This window comes from Arachis hypogaea, chromosome 1, assembly GCF_003086295.3.
Source record: "Arachis hypogaea cultivar Tifrunner chromosome 1, arahy.Tifrunner.gnm2.J5K5, whole genome shotgun sequence".
In the NCBI taxonomy this organism is placed as follows: Eukaryota; Viridiplantae; Streptophyta; class Magnoliopsida; order Fabales; family Fabaceae; genus Arachis; species Arachis hypogaea.
Genome location: NC_092036.1, coordinates 32,903,219 through 32,910,241, shown reverse-complemented (window position 1 = coordinate 32,910,241; position 7,023 = coordinate 32,903,219). Strand labels below are relative to the sequence as shown.

Genomic DNA, 7,023 nt, shown 5'->3' with positions numbered 1-7,023 from the left:
CTGCACCTACTCCCGACTTCTATGGGAGAAGCATCTCTATCCCTGCCATTGGAGCAAACAACTTTGAGCTTAAGCCTCAATTAGTTTCTCTAATGCAACAGAATTGCAAGTTCCATGGACTTCCATGGGAAGATCCCCATCAGTTTTTAGCTAAGTTCTTGCAAATCTGTGACACTGTCAAGACTAATGGGGTTGACCCTGAGGTCTACAGACTTATGCTATTCCCTTTTGCTGTAAGAGACAGAGCTAGGATATGGTTGGATTCACAACCTAAAGAAAGCCTGAACTCTTGGAAAAAGCTAGTCAATGCCTTCTTGGCAAAGTTCTTTCCACCTCAAAAATTGAGTAAGCTTAGAGTGGAAGTCCAAACCTTCAGACAGAAGGAAGGAGAATCCCTCTATGAAGCTTGGGAAAGATACAAACAATTAATCAGAAAGTGTCCCTCTGATATGCTTTCTGAATGGAGCATCATAGGTATTTTCTATGATGGTCTGTCTGAACTGTCCAAGATGTCTTTGGATAGCTCTGCTGGAGGATCTCTTCATCTGAAGAAGACGCCTACAGAAGCTCAAGAACTAATTGAAATGGTTGCAAATAACCAATTCATGTACACTTCTGAAAGGAATCCTGTGAACAATGGGACTAATCAGAAGAAAGGAGTTCTTGAGATTGATACTCTGAATGCCATATTGGCTCAGAACAAGATATTGACTCAGCAACTCAATTTGATTTCTCAAAGTCTGTCTGGAATACAAAATGCACCAGGCAGTACTAAGGAAGCTTCATCTGAAGAAGAAGCTTATGATCCTGAGAACCCTTCAATGGAAGAGGTGAATTACATGGGAGAACCCTATGAAAACACCTATAATCCTTCATGGAGAAATCATCCAAATCTCTCATGGAAGGATCAACAGAGACCTCAACAAGGTTTCAACAATAATAATGGTGGAAGAAACAGGTTTAGCAATAGCAAGCCTTTTCCATCATCTTCTCAGCAACAGACAGAGAATTCTAAGCAGAACCACTCTAACTTAGCAACCATGGTCTCTGATCTAATCAAAACCACTCAAAGTTTCATGACTGAAACAAGGTCCTCCATTAGAAATTTGGAGGTACAAGTGGGTCAGCTGAGCAAGAAAATTACTGAACTCCCTCCTAGTACTCATCCAAGCAATACAGAAGAAAATCCAAAAGGAGAGTGCAAGGCCATCAACATGGCCGAATTTGGAGAGGAGGGAGAGGCAGTGAACGCCACTGAGGAAGACCTCAATGGACGTCCACTAGCCTCCAATGAGTTCCCTAATGAGGAACCATGGGAATCTGAGGCTCCCACTGAGACCATAGAGATCCCATTAGATTTACTTCTGCCATTCATGAGCTCTGATGAGTATTCTTCCTCTGAAGAGGATGAGTATGTCACTGAAGAGCAAGTTGCTAAATACCTTGGAGCAATCATGAAGTTAAATGACAAGTTATTTGGAAATAAGACTTGGGAGGATGAACCCCCTCTGCTCACCAAAGAACTGGATGACTTGTCTAGGCAGAAATTACCTCAAAAGAGACAGGATCCTGGGAAGTTTTCAATACCTTGTACCATAGGCACCATGACCTTTAAGAAGGCCTTGTGTGACCTGGGGTCAAGTGTAAACCTCATGCCTCTCTCTGTAATGGAGAAGTTAGGGATCTTTGAGGTGCAAGCTGCAAAAATCTCACTAGAGATGGCAGACAACTCAAGAAAACAAGCTTATGGACTTGTAGAGGATGTTTTGGTAAAAGTTGAAGACCATTACATCCCTGCTGATTTCATAGTCCTAGAGACTGGGAAGTGCATGGATGAATCCATCATCATTGGCAGACCTTTCCTAGCCACAGCAAAGGCTGTGATTGATGTTGATAGAGGAGAATTGATCATTCAAGTGAATGAAGAATCCTTTGTGTTTAAGGCTCAAGGATATCCCTCTGTCACCATGGAGAGGAAGCATGAAGAGCTTCTCTCAAAATAGAGCCAGACAGAGCCCCCACAGTCAATCTCTAAGTTTGGTGTTGGAAGGCCATAACCAAATTCTAAGTTTGGTGTTGAACCCCCACATTCAAACTCTAAGTTTGGTGTTGGGAGGTTCTAACATTGCTCTGAGCATCCCTGAGGCTCCATGAGAGCCCTCTGTCAAGCTACTGACATTAAAGAAGCGCTTGTTGGGAGGCAACCCAATGTTATATTTTATCTATTTTTCTTTGTTACTTTATGTTTTCTGTAGGTTGATGATCATGAGAAGTCACAAAATCAATTGAAAAAGCAAAAACAGAAAGAAAAACAGCACACCTTGGAGGAAGAACCTGCTGGCGTTTAAACGCCAGTAAGGCTAGCAGATGGGCGTTTAACGCCCAGTCTGGCACCATTCTGGGCGTTTAACGCCAGAAAGGGGCACCAGACTGGCGTTAAACGCCAGAGAAGGGTAAGAACTTGGCGTTAAACGCCAGAAATGGGCACCAGCCCGGCATTTAACGCCAGAATTGGCACAAAGGGCATTTTTTGCTCGCCACTTGGTGCAGGGATGACTTTTCCTTGACACCTCAGGATCTGTGGACCCCACAGGATCCCCACCTACCCCACCACTCTCTCTCTTCTTCACCCATTCACCAATCACCTCAACACATCTTCCCCAAAAAAACCCTTCACCTATCAAATCCCATCTTTCTCTTCACCACTCACATCCATCCTTCATAAAACCCCACCTACCTCACCATTCAAATTCAAAACACTTTCCCTCCCAAACCCACCCTTCCATAACCGAAACCTAACCCTCCCCCACCCCTATATAAACCCATCATCACTCCTTCATTTTCACACAACCTAAACACTACTTCTCCCCCTTTGGCCAAACCACAAAGCCATTTCCATCTCCTTCATTTCTTCTTCTTCTACTCTCTTCTTTTCTCTTTTGCTCGAGGACGAGCAAACCTTTTAAGTTTGGTGTGGTAAAAGCATTACTTTTTGTTTTTCCATAACCATTTATGGCATCCAAGGCCGGAGAAACCTCTAGAAAGAGGAAAGGGAAGGCAAAAGCTTCCACCTCCGAGTCATGGGAGATGGAGAAATTCATCTCAAGGGTGCATCAAGACCACTTCTATGAAGTTGTGGCCATGAAGAAGGTGATCCCCGAGGTCCCTTTTAAACTCAAAAAGAGTGAATATCTGGAGATCCGACATGAGACCCGAAGAAGAGGTTGGGAAGTTCTTACCAACCCCATTCAACAAGTCGGAATCTTAATGGTTCAAGAGTTCTATGCCAATGCATGGATCACCAAGAACCATGATCAAAGTGTGAACCCGGACCCAAAGAATTGGCTTACTATGGTTCGGGGGAAATACTTGGATTTTAGTCCGGAAAATGTAAGGTTGGCATTCAACTTGCCCATGATGCAAGGAGATGAACATCCTTACACTAGAAGGGTCAACTTTGATCAAAGGTTGGACCAAGTCCTCACAGTCATTTGTGAAGAGGGCGCCCAATGGAAGAGAGATTCAAGAGGGAAGCCGGTTCAACTGAGAAGGCATGACCTCAAACCCGTGGCTAGGGGATGGTTGGAGTTTATCCAACGCTCAATCATTCCCACTAGCAACCGGTCTGAAGTTACTATAGACCGGGCTATCATGATTCATAGCATCATGATTGGAGAAGAAATAGAAGTTCATGAGGTTATATCCCAAGAACTTTATAAGGTGGCGGACAAGTCCTCTACCTTGGCAAGGTTAGCCTTTCCTCATCTCATTTGTCACCTCTGTTATTCAGTTGGAGTTGACATAGAGGGAGACATCCCCATTGATGAGGACAAGCCCATTACTAAGAAGAGGATGAAGCAAACAAGAGACCCCTCTCATCATCAAATCCCTGAGATACCTCAAGGAATGCACTTTCCTCCACAAAACTATTGGGAGCAACTGAACACCTCCCTAGGAGAATTGAGTTCCAACATGGGACAACTAAGGGTGGAGCACCAAGAACACTCCATCCTCCTCCATGAAATAAGAGAAGATCAAAGAATCATGAGAGAGGAGCAACAAAGGCAAGGAAGAGACATTGAGGAGCTCAAGCACTCCATAAGATCTTCAAGAGGAAGAACAAGCCGCCATCACTAAGGTGGACCCGTTCTTTAATCTCCTTGTTCCTTATTTTCCTATTTTTCGAAAATTATGCTTATGTTTATCTATGTTTGTGTCTTGTGATCATTAGTGTCTTAGTGTCTATGCCTTAAAGTTATGAATGTCCTATGAATCCATCACCTTTCTTGAATGAAAAATGTTCTTAATTGAAAAAGAGAAGAATTGCATGAATTTTAAATTTTATAACAGATTAATTATTTTGATGTGGTGGCAATATTTTTGTTTTCTGAATGTATGCTTAAACAGTGCATATGTCTTTTGAATTTGTGGTTCATGAATGTTGGCTCTTGAAAGAATGATGAAAAAGGAGACATGTTACTGAGGATCTGAAAAATCATAAAAATGATTCTTGAAGCAAGAAAAAGCAGTGAATACAAAAAAAAAGAGAGAAGGAGAAAAACGAAAAAAAGGAGAAAAGAAAACGAAAAAAAAAGAGAGAAAAAGAAAGAAATAAAGTTGTGATCCAAGGCAAAAAAAAGAGTGTGCTTAAGAACCCTGGACACCTCTAATTGGGGACTCTAGCAAAGCTGAGTCACAATCTGAAAAGGTTCACCCAATTATGTGTCTGTGGCATGTATGTATCCGGTGGTAATACTGGAAGACAGAGTGCTTTGGGCCACGGCCAAGACTCATAAAGTAGCTGTGTTCAAGAATCATCATACTTAACTAGGAGAATCAATGACACTATCTGGATTCTGAGTTCCTAAAGAAGCCAATCATTCTGAATTTCAAAGGATAGAGTGAGATGCCAAAACTGTTCAGAGGCAAAAAGCTAAAAGCCCCGCTCATCTAATTAATACTGATCTTCATAGATGTTTTTGGAATTCATTGTATATTCTCTTCTTTTTATCTTATTTGATTCTCAGTTGCTTGAGGACAAGCAACAATTTAAGTTTGGTGTTGTGATGAGCGGATAATTTATACGCTTTTTGGCATTGTTTTTAGTATGTTTTTAGTATGATCTAGTTAGTTTTTAGTATATTTTTATTAGTTTTTAGTTAAAATTCACTTTTCTGGACTTTACTATGAGTTTGTGTGTTTTTCTGTGATTTCAGGTATTTTCTGGCTGAAATTGAGGGACTTGAGCAAAAATCTGATTCAGAGACTAAAAAGGACTGCAGATGCTGTTGGATTTTGACCTCCCTGCACTCGAAGTGGATTTTCTGGAGCTACAGAAGCCCAATTGGCGCGCTCTTAACGGCGTTGGAAAGGAGACATCCTGGGCTTTCCAGCAATATATAATAGTCCATACTTTGCCCAAGATTTGATGGCCCAAACCGGCGTTCCAAATCAGCTCAAAACTGCCCGGCGTTAAACGCCGGAACTGGCACAAGAATGGGAGTTAAACGCCCAAACTGGCACAAAAGCTGGCGTTTAACTCCAAGAGAAGTCTCTACACGAATATGCTTCAATGCTCAGCCCAAGTACACACCAAGTGGGCCCGGAAGTGGATTTTTATGTCATTTACTCATCTCTGTAAACCCTAGGCTACTAGTTCTCTATAAGTAGGACCTTTTACTATTGTATTTTCATCTTGGTAGCTATCTTTAGTTTTATGCTATCTTAGATCATTGGGAGGCTGGCCTCACGGCCATGCCTAGACCGTGTTCTTATGTATTTTCAACAGTGGAGTTTCTACACACCATAGATTAAGGTGTGGAGCTCTGCTGTACCTCGAGTATTAATGCAATTACTATTGTTCTTCTATTCAATTCAGCTTGTTCTTGTTCCAAGATATCACTTGTTCTTCAAATTGATGAATGTGATGATCCGTGACACTCATCATCATTCTCACCTATGAACGTATGCTTGACAACCACCTCCGTTCTACTTTAGATTGGGTGGATATCTCTTGGATTCTTTAACCGGAATCTTCGTGGTATAAGCTAGAATTGATGGCGGCATTCAAGAGAATCCGGAAGGTCTAAACCTTGTCTGTGGTATTCTGAGTAGGATTCAATGATTGAATGACTGTGACGAGCTTCAAACTCGCGATTGTGGGGCGTTAGTGACAGACGCAAAAGAATCACTGGATTCTATTCCGACATGATCGAGAACCAACAACTGAATAGCCGTGCCGTGACAAGGGTGCGTTGAACATTTTCACTGAGAGGATGGGAGGTAGCCACTGACAACGGTGACACCCTACATACAGCTTGCCATGGAAAGGAGTAAGAAGGATTGGATGAAGACAGTAGGAAAGCAGAGAGACAGAAGGGATCAAGCATCTCCATACGCTTGTCTGAAATTCCCACCAATGAATTACATAAGTATCTCTATCTTTATCTTTATGTTTTATTCATCATTCATAACCATTTGAGTTTGCCTGACTAAGATTTACAAGGTGACCATAGCTTGCTTCATACCAACAATCTCTGTGGGATCGACCCTTACTCGCGTAAGGTTTATTGCTTGGACGACCCAGTACACTTGCTGGTTAGTTGTGCGAAGTTGTGTTTATGCCATGGTATTGAACACCAAGTTTTTGGATTCATCACCGAGGATTATTTGAGTTGTAGTGATCACAATTTCGTGCACCATAAATAAACAGAATAAATATTTACAAAAGATAGTGAAAAGTAACACTTATATCTTTGCCAACCTTTAGGGTTGTTTTCTTTTCTTCGTGTATCCTCAGATTCATATTCAGAATCAGACTCAAACTCAAAATTACTTTCACTTTCCAAAGATGGGTCCAATATAAATAGTCTTCTTCTTTTATTGCTTCTTTCTTTCCTTGATTTTTCCTTTTTTTTTCTTTATTTGATTGGTTCCTCAGTTGTGCTCTTCTTACGAGACACTAAAACAGAAAAATATTTAATTAGCATAATATATTTCTAACAAATGCACCAAAATTAAAGG

The 7,023-nt window shown here is 41.4% G+C and overlaps 1 non-coding gene across 1 annotated transcript; it reads right to left on the bottom strand.

Moving 5' to 3' along the window:
* Positions 1–347: 347 nt before the first annotated feature.
* Positions 348–455, bottom strand: LOC112712340 (small nucleolar RNA R71). The gene has a single exon (XR_003157762.1). It is a non-coding gene; the product is annotated as a small nucleolar RNA R71 (small nucleolar RNA).
* Between the last annotated feature and the right edge of the window lie 6,568 nt (positions 456–7,023).